The sequence below is a fragment of the Magnolia sinica genome, chromosome 3, assembly GCF_029962835.1.
Source record: "Magnolia sinica isolate HGM2019 chromosome 3, MsV1, whole genome shotgun sequence".
NCBI classification, from domain to species: Eukaryota; Viridiplantae; Streptophyta; class Magnoliopsida; order Magnoliales; family Magnoliaceae; genus Magnolia; species Magnolia sinica.
In genome coordinates, this window is record NC_080575.1 from 31,208,575 (window position 1) to 31,221,627 (window position 13,053).

Genomic DNA, 13,053 nt, shown 5'->3' on the forward strand with positions numbered 1-13,053 from the left:
TATAACGAAATTTATTTATTTATTGTGTTTCTCTATTTCAAGTTTTCAAGTAACCTATCTAAGTCATTTGACTCAATAGATTTTTAGTTAAGTCTAAGTTTTCAAGTTTTTAAACTCTGATCTTGTTTATACCAGATCTAATCGTGTGAGATCTGATAGCTGGTAAGATGACACGAGGCGGCACCACTATTTGAAGGATTAAGAAAAGAACTTCACTGTTGATATAATCAGCAGGAAGAGATCATGAAATATTAGGAACGTTGCTGCCATAAAATATTTATTGCTATTCTTGTAAAAAAGTTGTAATATGACACGTGGCAACGTGATCGAGGCCGTACAGTCCATGGAGGCCTACAAAAGAAGTCGCAGTCACTGTTTTAACCGCCGATGATATGACACGTGGTGAAAGGCGATTGGATGTGCACATGCGTAGCCATTAGTAAAGAGCTCCAATACGCATGAGTAAGTAACGCAGGGATCAATAGGGACATGTGGCATCACGTGATTGCCCAAACGCACTTAAAAGTAATCTAGTACTGCAAATCACGGAAGATTATTTCAAGTTAGGAGACACAATTAGCAACGTTTGCCTAACGACTGACCGATTGAAAGAAAATCTTACGAAATTACTGGTCTTGAGTTAGAAGTATAATTGGTCACGTTTATTAACCTGCTAATCAAATAAAAGAAGATCCCGAAGGTTGTTTCTAAGATGCCTCTATAACACCTTAAATTTCGAGGGTCGAGTAAAGCTCTACTCTCGTGATCCAAAACATCACTTATGCATTATGGATAATAATATTTAAATTTCTTCCATATTTAAGAATTAAGCATGCATGAGATTATATTAAACAACTCATCATATTCCGAATATAATTAAGTTAAGCAAGCGAAAGTCTAAAACATATCTATATAAGTATACAGGTGTTTCACAATATTCCTCCAGAGTATGAGTATGTAGTCGGGTTCAATATATACATGTATTGTTTCAAAATAAACAAAATGCAGAAATGTAGATGTATCCAACTAAGCCCAAATATCTCAGTGGTCCCTGCGCATCGGCACGAGGTCTACATTGACCCGCCCGAGAGTTGCAAGTAGGAGAATTCTTCCTCCTTGTCCAAGAAATTCTGCTCCATAGCATAGACGTCATCTGCACCTGCATCTAAATCAAAGTCTGGTTGGTGCTTTAAAATACCATCGCAGAGTGGGAGTAAGTGATCAACTCAGTGATTCTATAAGGCAAAAGTTACACATTTTATCAAGTCAATCAAAACAATAATGATAAATCAATCATAACAATCACTTCCTAACTACTCATGTTAATGTAGGAATGGATTGCAAGTAATGATGCATGCCCTCACACTAAAGCTCCCTCACACGCGGCTCCGACAACCTATTTCACATATGACAACGCTTCCTTAAAACGGTGTAACTCCAATGCTTTTTAAGCACGTCTTAACTAATGCAGTGCGATGCATGGTCGTGTTAGCGAAGTAATTAATTAAGCTCATTCATACAATGAGTTTGGGGAGTTAGGGTACCTCTTTTTATACCATTGACCTGAATCGAAGGATCTATCTAGGTTCGTCACTCTTATTTAAACACATATGATAGGCAAGTTGTAGGGTTGTCACTCCTAATTAAACACATACGATAGGCAAGTTACAAGAAATTATACTCGCGGTTACTACGGGGAGGCTCGTCACCCCAGTGTAGGCCAACAGCACGAACACGGTGTCCCATACCACCATGCCCAACTCATGAGTCTTAGTGGATCATCGTACCATGATTAAAGTGGATCTTTACATTGGTGAGGGATACCTTAGATTCAAGCAGTCGCGTCCATACATGGTAAGCACATAATAGGTCAATCGGTTCATTAGGCAAGCTTAATTGGCACGGACACACGCTGACTTAATCGACATGGAGCGCATAAGCACCCCTCGTGGCCTAGCCACTGTTGACAATCGTCGTGCGACCCGAATTCGTTGAGTTTATCTAATGTGGCGAGACTAATTTGACCACCCGAACAGGGACTGTTACCGATTGCCTGGTCTACATTGTAGCCTGAATCTTACTCATATGCAGCAAACAAACATATGTGATATTCGTCTCAGCATTTAATAAACAATCCAAATGGATTTCTCACTTGGGCATTTCATCAAACACATTAATCATATTACCAAACACTTGCATTTTGTCAGTTAATTACATAGAGGAAAATATGATCACATAAAGGAAATTATACATATGCATAAGACAATAAAGAATTCCATCTTAATACTCATAGTAAATACAAATCATCAACAATTTCTCATTCAGACAATTCATCAAACACATAGACTAGGTTAGTTACAACATATGTTGTATCAATTCCTTAAATAGAGAAATCAACATGCATATGACAATGATGAATCCTATATTAGTAATTATGGCAAGCACAAATCATTTTCAAATGCTCATTCAAACATTTCAACAAACACATGGGATGCATCTTTTACTCATCATAGTTCATAGGTGTATATCATACCGAAATCGACGTATCTAAGACAATACAGTAGCAATCAAGTCAGACACAAATTATTAGCTGACATGAAAGTATTGATAAACAGCAACCTAAGCGTTTATAGTCGGCACCTTTCGTCAGAATGCTCGATCCAAACTCTACGTTTCAAAAAATGGAACGTCGGGCACATAAACGATAAAATTGGTTAGCTAGGTTGACGAACAACTATCCTAAAGCTCTATATCGATATTAGGGTTAGTATTTCTTACCAGAAATCGTAGCCGAAAGAAGTTCGGTAGCACAACGGGGCGGTGATTTGGCTTGTGGATTCGTAGGAGAAGATTTCCCATAGTTGAAGCGATCTCCTACACTTCTCCTTTTCTATTTTCTCTCCTCTCTCTCTATCTAGGGTTTGAAATTCGTATATGAGAGAGGAGGGGTGAAATGAGGGCTATTTATAGCCCCAAATGTGATGCAAATGGCCCCAGGGTCACTTTATACCTTGTTTATATCCCGTGGGCGGCTATTTCTGACGAACGGGGCTCATAGGGAGGCCCATGACCCATCTACGTTATATGGTACGTTCCCTGACAATGGATCCATGACAAGACATGATTTCGGTCCAATCGGATAAGCCGATCGACCGTGGAGAGCCTATGTCAGATCAACGGTCATATGTGCTCAATCGGGGCCACGATTATACGGATATGTGCAGAGAAATTTTCTTTTCCTATGGGTGAAGTTTGGTTACAAACTAGCGGTCCGAATTCTTAATTTTAGAATGGGAGTGAATGACCCAATTCACTTAAGTTTTAGTTCGCTTTCTAAAGATATTCGCGTTTCTCACTCACTTCACTCATGGCTCAAGTTGGACGTTTATGAACACTATCTGGGCTTGATTCACATGATGGTTGTCAAGCCTAGTAGGACGGGTGTTGAGGGTCAAATATTGCATATCAGACCCAGTTGTTGCATAGATTTACAAGCATGATACCGCTTAATGGCCTGATTAATCGTGTTTGTAATGCAGAGTGTATGTACGAGCCTGGACCGAAAAGGGTGCTTAAAGCATGGACTTAATGCTTTGAAGTCACCAAGGCAAGCGACGGACTCTAGGGGACCAAGATCAACGGAATTACACGCCAAGGATCCGCGAAAATCGAAAAATTAAAGACTCAAGTGGCCTGAAAAGTGTCCAGAGTGCAAGAACATAGGGTTCCCACCATCCGTTCAGTTCAAAAATTCATACATCGCCTGAAGACCATAAATTAACCGTACACGTCGAATTTCATCCGTTCAATCCCTGTGCAAGTGTCCCAACGGACAGATCAGCCCATAAACCCTTGATTTGGGGCCCACCTGAGCTCCGGATATGTTTCAATTTCGGACTCAACATCTTAAATTAGATGGGGGAAAGGATGGATGGTACGGATTTCTTGAGAACATCATAGTGGACCGCACCTGCACTTGAGTGTGCACAGTGCTTAGGTGCGCTGGATGATCACCGGACGGTCAGCCCGGTCAAAGACGGGCTGACCCTTCTCCTTCTCGTAAAATAACAGCGGACGGACGCTGTTCGTCCAGTTTTCAGTAATACGGCCCACTCATCATAGGGCTCAATGATCCGAACCGTTCACCGGTCTTAGGATACGGCCAAGACCAACCCCTAGCTATCCGTCTGGTCCCATGCATAAACATATGCGTAGATCGCTGTTTAAACGCAGGATGGACGGCCGGGCTACAATCTCATGAGACACCACAGTTTAGATCGAAAACCGAGCAATCTCAGACGGTTTTTCGTCCTGAAAACAATGGACGGAGTGGATTTTCCACTTGACTTCAAGAAAGGTGCGAACGTGATTTCGCAGCAGCGACAACGGCGACTCTGTTTCGCAGCAGGACTGACGGTTGATCGTTGTGGGCCACCATCAGGGCTCATCAGGAGAATCAGGACCGTCCTTCAGGAACCCACGGGCCCTACCTCCCTCGCCTAGGTGGTGGAATTGCATAGGACAGCTTTAATTGGATTTCGACCGTCCAATCGGAAGACCGACGGTGAATTGAACTAATTCGTGGTTCACCTGGAAGCGGATCCAAAACCAATCAGGTTTCACTGGTTTTTCGAGGGGAAACTAATGGATGGGTCGGATTTCTCATCCAACATCAATCCTAGGCCCACCAGTCATCACAGATGCAAGGCCGTGTTGCTTTTTGCGTAAACAGGGAGTCCGGGTCCGTTACAAACGGACTGCGAAGGAGAAGTTGGTGTTCGACTCAGCCACCACTGCCGGAATCCTATAAAGGAGTTGGGTTGGGACGGAAGAAGGAGAAAAAAAGAGGCTGGAACGTGAGAGAGAGAGGGAGGCAGCGTGGAAAGAAGGACGTGAAGCTGGTTTTTTTTCCTTTCCGTCTTGTTCTTTTCTTTCCTTTTTTTTTTTCTATTATCACTTGCTTTGTTTAGCCCATTCATGTGTGGCTAAACCTCTTAGCTAGGGCTAAGAGGTGAAGCTTGTAGCGGGATGGGAGATATTATTTCCTGCTTTTCATTTAAATTCATGAACTGAAGTTGATTTGTATTGATTATTGAAGGAATATTTTCTTAGTCTTTAATGGTCTGTTGTGACTGAAATTACAATGGGTTTGCAATGGTTTTGAATATTTCTTTTTTCCTTTTGATGTTTATGACGTCAGGAGGCCCTGTTGTTCACCATCGTCTCCTGGGCATGGTTGGATGGCGGTACCCTTCCTAACCTTTATAATCATCTGATTGGTTGGAAATTAGTATAATTCTGTTGTTGACTTTGTCTCCTGGGCATGGTTAGATGATGGAATCCATTCTAATTCATATACCTTTCATCTCTTGAAAACCAGATCAAGTAAGTTCAGTTTGAATTCCATAATCCTTGATGCAGGCATAAGATCTCCCTGATCTCTACAAGTGGATCCTCTGAATCCTTAGTTTCATTCCTCTGAATTTTCTTAAGTTTTAGATAATTATTCCACAATTATTCCTTAAATTCTATTTGGTTTAGAGCACATCTTAGTCTAGTTCTAGTTCTACTTGGTTTCAGATAACGTACAGGTATCAGTCCCTGTGGATTCGACCTCGGTCTTACCGAGTTTATTACTACATCACAACCCTATACTTAGGGAGTGAACAAGTTTTTGGCGCCGTTGCCGGGGATTGACGGCTACGTTTTTCTGAAATTAATTAGTTTTAGAATTAAGTTAGGATTAAGATTTTACTTACTTTAGGATAAAAGTTTTTATTTTATTTTATTCTATTTTTAGAACTTAACCTGTTTTCCTATTTTGTAGGATCCTGACATAAGTTCTTAAATTGGTAATTCCTTCCTAATTTCTCTACTTTTTCTGTTTTTAGAATTAAGGTTTAAATCTTAGAAATTTTCTAACCCTAGTATTTCTCTATTTTGTAGGACATAGTTTATTTTTAGAATTTTCCTTTTGTTTTTAGAACTTAGGTTAGTTATTTCCTTTTTTAGAAATTAACTTTCTATTTTTATTTTAGTAACATTCTAATTTTAACTCTTTTAGAATCTAATTTGTTTCCTAATTTATTTTTAGAATTTTTGTTTAGAAACTAACCTTCCTATTTTGTAGGCCTTTAAGATAGAAATTTCTAATTCGGTAAGCTCTTTCCCTACTTTCTATTTTTTCAGTTCTCTTCTAGTAATCTACTTTCTAGTTTAGGTCTTTCCTAATTTATTTTAGAGATTTCCACTTTCTTTTAATTCTTTCTTTTAGAAATCAGTTTACTGCTATCTTTCTTTTAAAGGATTGTTCTTCTTTTTTTAGAATCTAACCTATTTTGTTTTATTTTGCAGGTCTTTAACTTAGGACTCCAATTTGGTAATTTCTTTCCAACTCTCTCTTTCTTTCTAGAGTTTCTTTTCCTTTCTTAGGATTAGGTTTTTAATTGAGGGCTGCGAGTGTTTCATGCCCAAGTGGGCCCGTGACAACACTCGACGTCTCTTGACTGAAGGAGGATTGATTGAGGGGTTGACTATCCATTGCAGGACTAGACATCACTCGAAATCCCCTGAGTTAGTTGAAGTTATGGCTGAAGACCAACCTCCTCTACTTCCACCCAGGGTGGAGGATACCCAAGATGAGAATGAGGTGCAACAGGCACCCCCGCCTCGTACTTTATGAGATTATCTACAACCGGCGGGAATGAGTACGCCCTCATGCATGATTTTTCCTGAAAACACAGGACAAATGGACATTAAGCCAGGAGTTATCCAACTCCTCAAATTCCATGGACTTGAATCTGAAAGTCCATATTTACATTTGAAAGAGTTCAATGAGATTATAGCTACATTATGTTTTCCTAATGTATCTAAGGATACAATTAAACTGAAACTCTTTCCTTTTTCCTTAAAAGAGAAAGCTAAGACGTGGTTACATTTACTGCGTCCTAGATCCATTGGCACATGGAACGACATGCAGAGGGAATTCATAAAAAAATTCTTCCCACATCATAAAACGATTACCCTCAGAAAAGCGATCATGAACTTTACCCAAAAGGAAGATGAAACATTCTTCCAATGTTGGGAAAGGTTCAAAGATTTGGTCAGCTCATGCCCACAACACGGATTTGAAACGTGGCGCATTACAAATTTTTTCTACGATGGACTGACATCTTCCATGCGCCAAATGGTCGAGACAATGTGTAATGGAGAGTTCATTAATAAAGATGTTGACGAGGTATGGGATTACCTCGATAGTCTCGCTGAAAAAACACAATCATGGGACTATTACCCAAAGTCGAACACCACGTTTAGGCCGACTCAATTAAAGGAGAAAGGTGGATTATATCTCTTGAAAGAAGAGGATGATCCCAAGTGTAAAGTGACTACGCTCATAAGGAAAGTTGAGGCCATTGAAGGAAAGAAGGATAAGGTCAATGAAATTGTTTACGGCATCTGTGATTGCAACATTCACACAACTGAAAACTGTCCTACAATACCTGCCTTTCGAGGAGTGTTGAATGAACAAGCCAATGCCGTAAATAACTATCAAAGACCTTTTACTGGACCTAACTCCAATACATACAATCCTGGCTGGAAAAATCATCCAAACTTTAGTTGGAGGAATGGACAAACAGCTACTCCTCCAGGTTTCTTCAATTAAAACCCAAATCAAGTGAAACCTCAAGAGGAACCGGTTCAAAATTTCATACAAGAGCTAGCTCAGGCAATGCGGGGAATTACAGATTTTATGCAAAAGATAGACTCTCGTATAACGGTTATAGAAAAGGGGATGCTTCCTGCACAACCTCTCCCCAATCCTAAACCGTAATACGAGATTAATGATCCCAGCTCTTCAAATCAGATGGGGCACGCTAAATCCATCACCACTCTTAGGAGTGGAAAGATCATTGATAAAACTCTTCCGGTTAGGCCCGAAAAGCCTCAAGAACCAGAAGAGGACAACAATGATGGATCTAATGATGCCCCACAAAAATTAGAACCGGAACTTCTAGAGAAGCCAGTTGCTCCGTTCCCCCAACGGTTGGTTTCACCAAAATCTCTCTCTAACTCTTAGGATATCCTAGAGGTGTTGAAACAAGTGAAAGTTAATATTCCTCTACTTGATGTCGTGAAACAGATTCCTTCATATGCCAAATTTTTGAAAGACTTATGCACAACCAAAAGACGAAAAATTATTCAAAAGAAAATCTTCTTGACTGAGAAAGTGAGTGCCATCCTAAAGCAAGACGTGCCGCAGAAATTCAAGGATCCCGGTAGCCCAACCATATCATGTGTAATCGGGAACCATCGAATTGATCACGCACTTCTTGACTTAGGAGCGAGCGTAAATCTGATTCCCTACTCGGTATACAAACAATTAGATTTGGGTGAGATAAAACCCACCCTGACCACACTACAACTTGCTGATCGCTCTGTTCGTGTACCAAGAGGGATAATCGAGGATGTGTTGGTCCAAGTTGATAGATTTTACTACCCTGTAGATTTTATCATCCTGGACACCGAACCCATCAATAACATGAGCACTCAGATTCCTGTCATTCTTGGTCACCCATTCCTTGCTACGTCAAATGCAATTATCAATTGCAGGAATGGTGTCATGACAATGTCTTTTGAAAATTTGACATTGGAGTCAAACATTTTTTTCAATAACGGCAGTAACGCAGAGGATGATGACGATTTCCACGACATTAACATGATTGACTCTTTCGTAGAAGATACGACACCTCTGACCTTATCCTCCCACCATCTAGAGACATGCCTGGCCCACTCTCATGATTTTGATGATGACATGCTTAGGGAGACGTGTGCCTTGCTTGATACTGCACCGGTACTTGAAGTTAACCGGTGGAGGCCACAATTTGAAGAATTGCCACAAACCGATGTAGTGCCTCTACCGTCTAACCTCAAGCCACCGAAGCTTGACCTAAAACCTTCGCCCTCTGATTTAAAATATGCCTATTTAGGTCAAGATGAGACGTACCCGGTGGTGATCTCTGCCCACCTAGAGAAAGAACAGGAGAGTATGCTCATATCTACTCTCATGAGCATAAAGGAGCCCTGGGATGGACGATAGCGAACCTCAAGGGAATCGATCCCTCGATTTGTACTCACCACATATATCTTGAGGATAATGCAAAAACCGCTCGGCAACCACAACGTAGACTAAATCCAAAGATGAAGGAAGTGGTTAAGGCCGAGGTTCTTAAACTATTAGACGTGGGTATTATATACCCTATATCCGATAGTCAATGGGTGAGTCCAACTCAAGTGGTCCCTAAGAAGTCCGGAATCACCATCATAGCCAATGCCAAAAATGAACTCGTGCCAACTAGAGTCACTACTGGTTGGAGAATGTGCATTGACTACAGGAAGTTGAATACCGTCACGAGGAAAGACCACTTTCCTTAACCATTCATTGATCAGATCCTGGAAAGGTTAGCTGGTCATTCCTATTACAGTTTCCTTGACGGGTATTGGGGCTACAACCAGATAGAGATAGCCCCTAAAGACCAGAAAAAGACCACATTTACATGTCCCTACGGCACTTTGCCTATCAAAGGATGCCATTCGGACTATGTAATGCCCCGGCCACCTTTCAGCGATGTATGCTTAGTATCTTTTCTGATATGGTAGGGCAATATCTAGAGGTCTTCATGGATGATTTCTCTGTTTATGGTCCATCTTTCAGCAAGTGCTTGGAAAGTCTTAAATGTGTGCTGAAAAGATGTGAAGAAAAGAACTTGGTACTTAATTGGGAGAAGTGTCATTTCATGGTTCAGAAGGAAATTGTCCTTGGGCATATCATCTCGTCCAAGGGAATCGAGGTAGATAAGGCAAAAATCGATCTTATCTCTAACCTACCTCCACCCAAGAACATCAGAGACGTGCGATCCTTCTTAGGACACGCAGGATTTTACAGGCGATTCATAAAGGACTTTAGTCTCCTCTCTCGTCCTTTATGTAATCTTCTTCAAAAGGATGCTCCATACGAGTCGACTGAGCAATGCCAGAAAGCTTTCACCAAGCTTAATGGCACGTTAACCACTGCACCTATCATACAACCACCCGACTGGAGCCTTCCTTTTGAGCTTATGTGCGACGCTTCTGATTATGCTCTTGGGGCGGTCCTAGGCCAGAGAAAAGATAAGAGGCCCTACGTCATTCATTACGCGAGTAGGACTCTAAATCCTGCCCAAGTGAACTACTTGACTACAGAAAAGGAACTCTTAGCCGTAGTGTTTGCCTTGGATAAATTTAGGTCCTACTTGATCGGATCCAAGATCATTATATATACAGATCATGCGGCACTGAAGTATCTTCTTTCTAAGAATGATTCTAAGCCCCGCTTGATACGATGGATTCTTCTACTTCAAGAATTTGATTTGGAAATTAAAGATAAAAAGGGAGTAGAAAACGTTGTAGCCGATCACCTTTCTCGCCTTAATACCTCTGATCACCTTGAGACAACCCATATCAACGACATGTTCCCTGATGAACAACTATTCCAAGTCTCCCATTCACCTTGGTTCGCTGATATTGCTAATTATCTTACTACAGGTGCCATACCGACACAATGGACTGCGCAGGATAACAAGAAATTCTTCACCGAGGTGCGCAATTTTTTTTGGGATGATCCTTACTTATTTAAATATTGCCCAGACCAAATCCTAAGGAGATGTGTACCAGACGATGAGCATCAGAGCGTCATCTCCTTCTGTCATTCACAGGCCTGTGGTGGTCACTTTTCTGCTAAAAAGACCACAGCCAAGATTCTGCAGTGTGGCTTTTACTGGCCCACTATGTTTAGGGACACTCATGAATTTTGCAAAGCTTGTGAGCGTTGTCAGAAATTGGGAGCATTGTCCGGTCGAAATATGATGCCTTTGAATCCCATCCTTATCATTGAAGCATTTGATTGCTGGGGCATCGATTTCATGGGACCATTCCCCCAATTGTTTAGAAATCTGTATATTTTGCTCGCCGTAGATTATGTCACTAAATGGGTCGAAGCGATTCCGTGTCGAACTAATGACCATCGCACGGTCATTAAATTCCTAAAAGAAAACATCCTTTCTCGATTCGGAACACCTCGAGCCATCATTAGTGATGGGAGCTCACACTTTTGTAATAGACCATTCGAGAGCTTAATGAAGAAATACGGTATCTCTCATAAGGTAAGCACCCCGTACCACCCACAGATAAGTGGGCAAGCTGAGATTTCTAATAGAAAAATTAAACACATTTTGGAGAAAATGGTTAACCCTGATCGTAAGGATTGGTCAATCCGATTGACCGATGCCTTATGGGCATACCGTACTACCTTTAAAACCCCTATTGGAATGTCTCCCTTTAGACTTGTCTATGGGAAAGCTTGTCACTTGCCTGTGGAGCTGGAACATAAAACGTACTAAGCGATCAAAAATCTTAATTTCAATCTGGACAACGCTGGCTCACTACGCAAACTTCAATTGAATGAACTTGAGGAAATCCAGAATGATGCGTACGATAATTCGAGAATTTACAAGGACAAGATGAAAGCATTTCATGACCAACACATTTTACGAAAATCATTCACGCCTGGTCAGAAGGTCCTTTTGTACAATTCTCGATTACATCTCTTTCCGGGTAAGCTTCGATCCCGTTGGACCGGCCCTTACATTGTTGTTACTGTTTTTCCTCATGGGGCCGTTGAAATTAGAGATCCCGACAATGGCAAGGAGTTTAAAGTCAATGGACATCGATTGAAACTATTTGTCGAGAAATTTGATTCAGAGGACATGTCCATACCTCTGACTGATCCTGTTTACCAGGATTGATCTCCTAGTCTGATGGAGGTATAGGTACGTTTATCGCTTTCATAGGACTAGAGCTGTTGCTTTATTTGTCTGGCTGAAGACGGTAAACTTAGCGCTCCTGGGAGGCAACCCAGCTCGTCATTTCATTTTGTTTTTATCATTAGTTAGTTCAATGTTTGTGGGTAACATCACTGCAAACCCTCACGAGACTACAACTCGTCTACTAGGGGCAACCTAGGGGTTTAAAGGCTTGTTGCATACGCTAAATGCAATCGAGAGCACCTACGAAAGTGGTATAGGTAGGATTTTATTTTTTGTTATTTTTGTTGCCTTTTCTCTTGTGCTGACCGACGCCCATGCTATGATCTCTTGGAAAGTGTCTCTCTATTCATCATCTAGGTACTATCTTCCCATCACTTCTCATTTACTCATTTTGTCCCATGTGCATTGCATGCTTGTTTCTTTTACATTGAGGACAATGTAGATTTTAGGTTGGGGGTGGGAGATTAGGTTTCCTAATCAGTATCTTCTTAAGTCTTGAGCAGAAATTGTGAAAATTTTTAAATTTTTCTAGAATTTCGTATGAATTCGAAGCGATTTTGACGACCATCTTCGATTTAGAATTACAAGATAAGTGATTTTGGAATTGATGACTCTTGGATTCAACTATTTGTTAGATCTCACAGTTAAGTTAGAATTATTAATCCATGATTAGAAGTTTTAAACATTGAGTGAATCATAATTTTACATGTCACATCTCGCTTACACATTAAGGTTTCATTCGATATTGAAGGATTAATTTGGTGATCACTAAGCTTGAAAGGAACCAACTTGAGAAATTGAAAAGATTGGGCGAATGGTTTTCACCATAGGTTTGCTCCCTACAGGTGAAGGTTTGATTCCCCAAGGTTGACATTCATAAACTTTTTGGCGACCAGTCTTTACCATAGGTTTGCTCCCTATAGGTGTAGATTCGATTCTCCTCCTTGGTGAACTTTTAAACAAGTTGACATAGTGTGAAAATCATCAAAAGCTGGAAGAATGAATCAAGTTTTGGTCTAGGTGTTGGTTATCATGAATTTTCTTGTGGTTACCAATGATATCCTAAATTAGAGAAGTGAATTTTAATAATGTTAAGCCGAGATTACACTATACACTCATGGAACTCAACTATGAAATTATCGTGTGCTCGAGTTCAGGAGATAGTAACGCTCAACATTCATGAATCATAGAA

At 40.7% G+C, this 13,053-nt stretch overlaps 1 non-coding gene across 1 annotated transcript; it reads right to left on the reverse strand.

Moving 5' to 3' along the window:
- Positions 1 to 7,021: 7,021 nt before the first annotated feature.
- Positions 7,022 to 7,128, reverse strand: LOC131241922 (small nucleolar RNA R71). The gene has a single exon (XR_009169482.1). It is a non-coding gene; the product is annotated as a small nucleolar RNA R71 (small nucleolar RNA).
- Between the last annotated feature and the right edge of the window lie 5,925 nt (positions 7,129 to 13,053).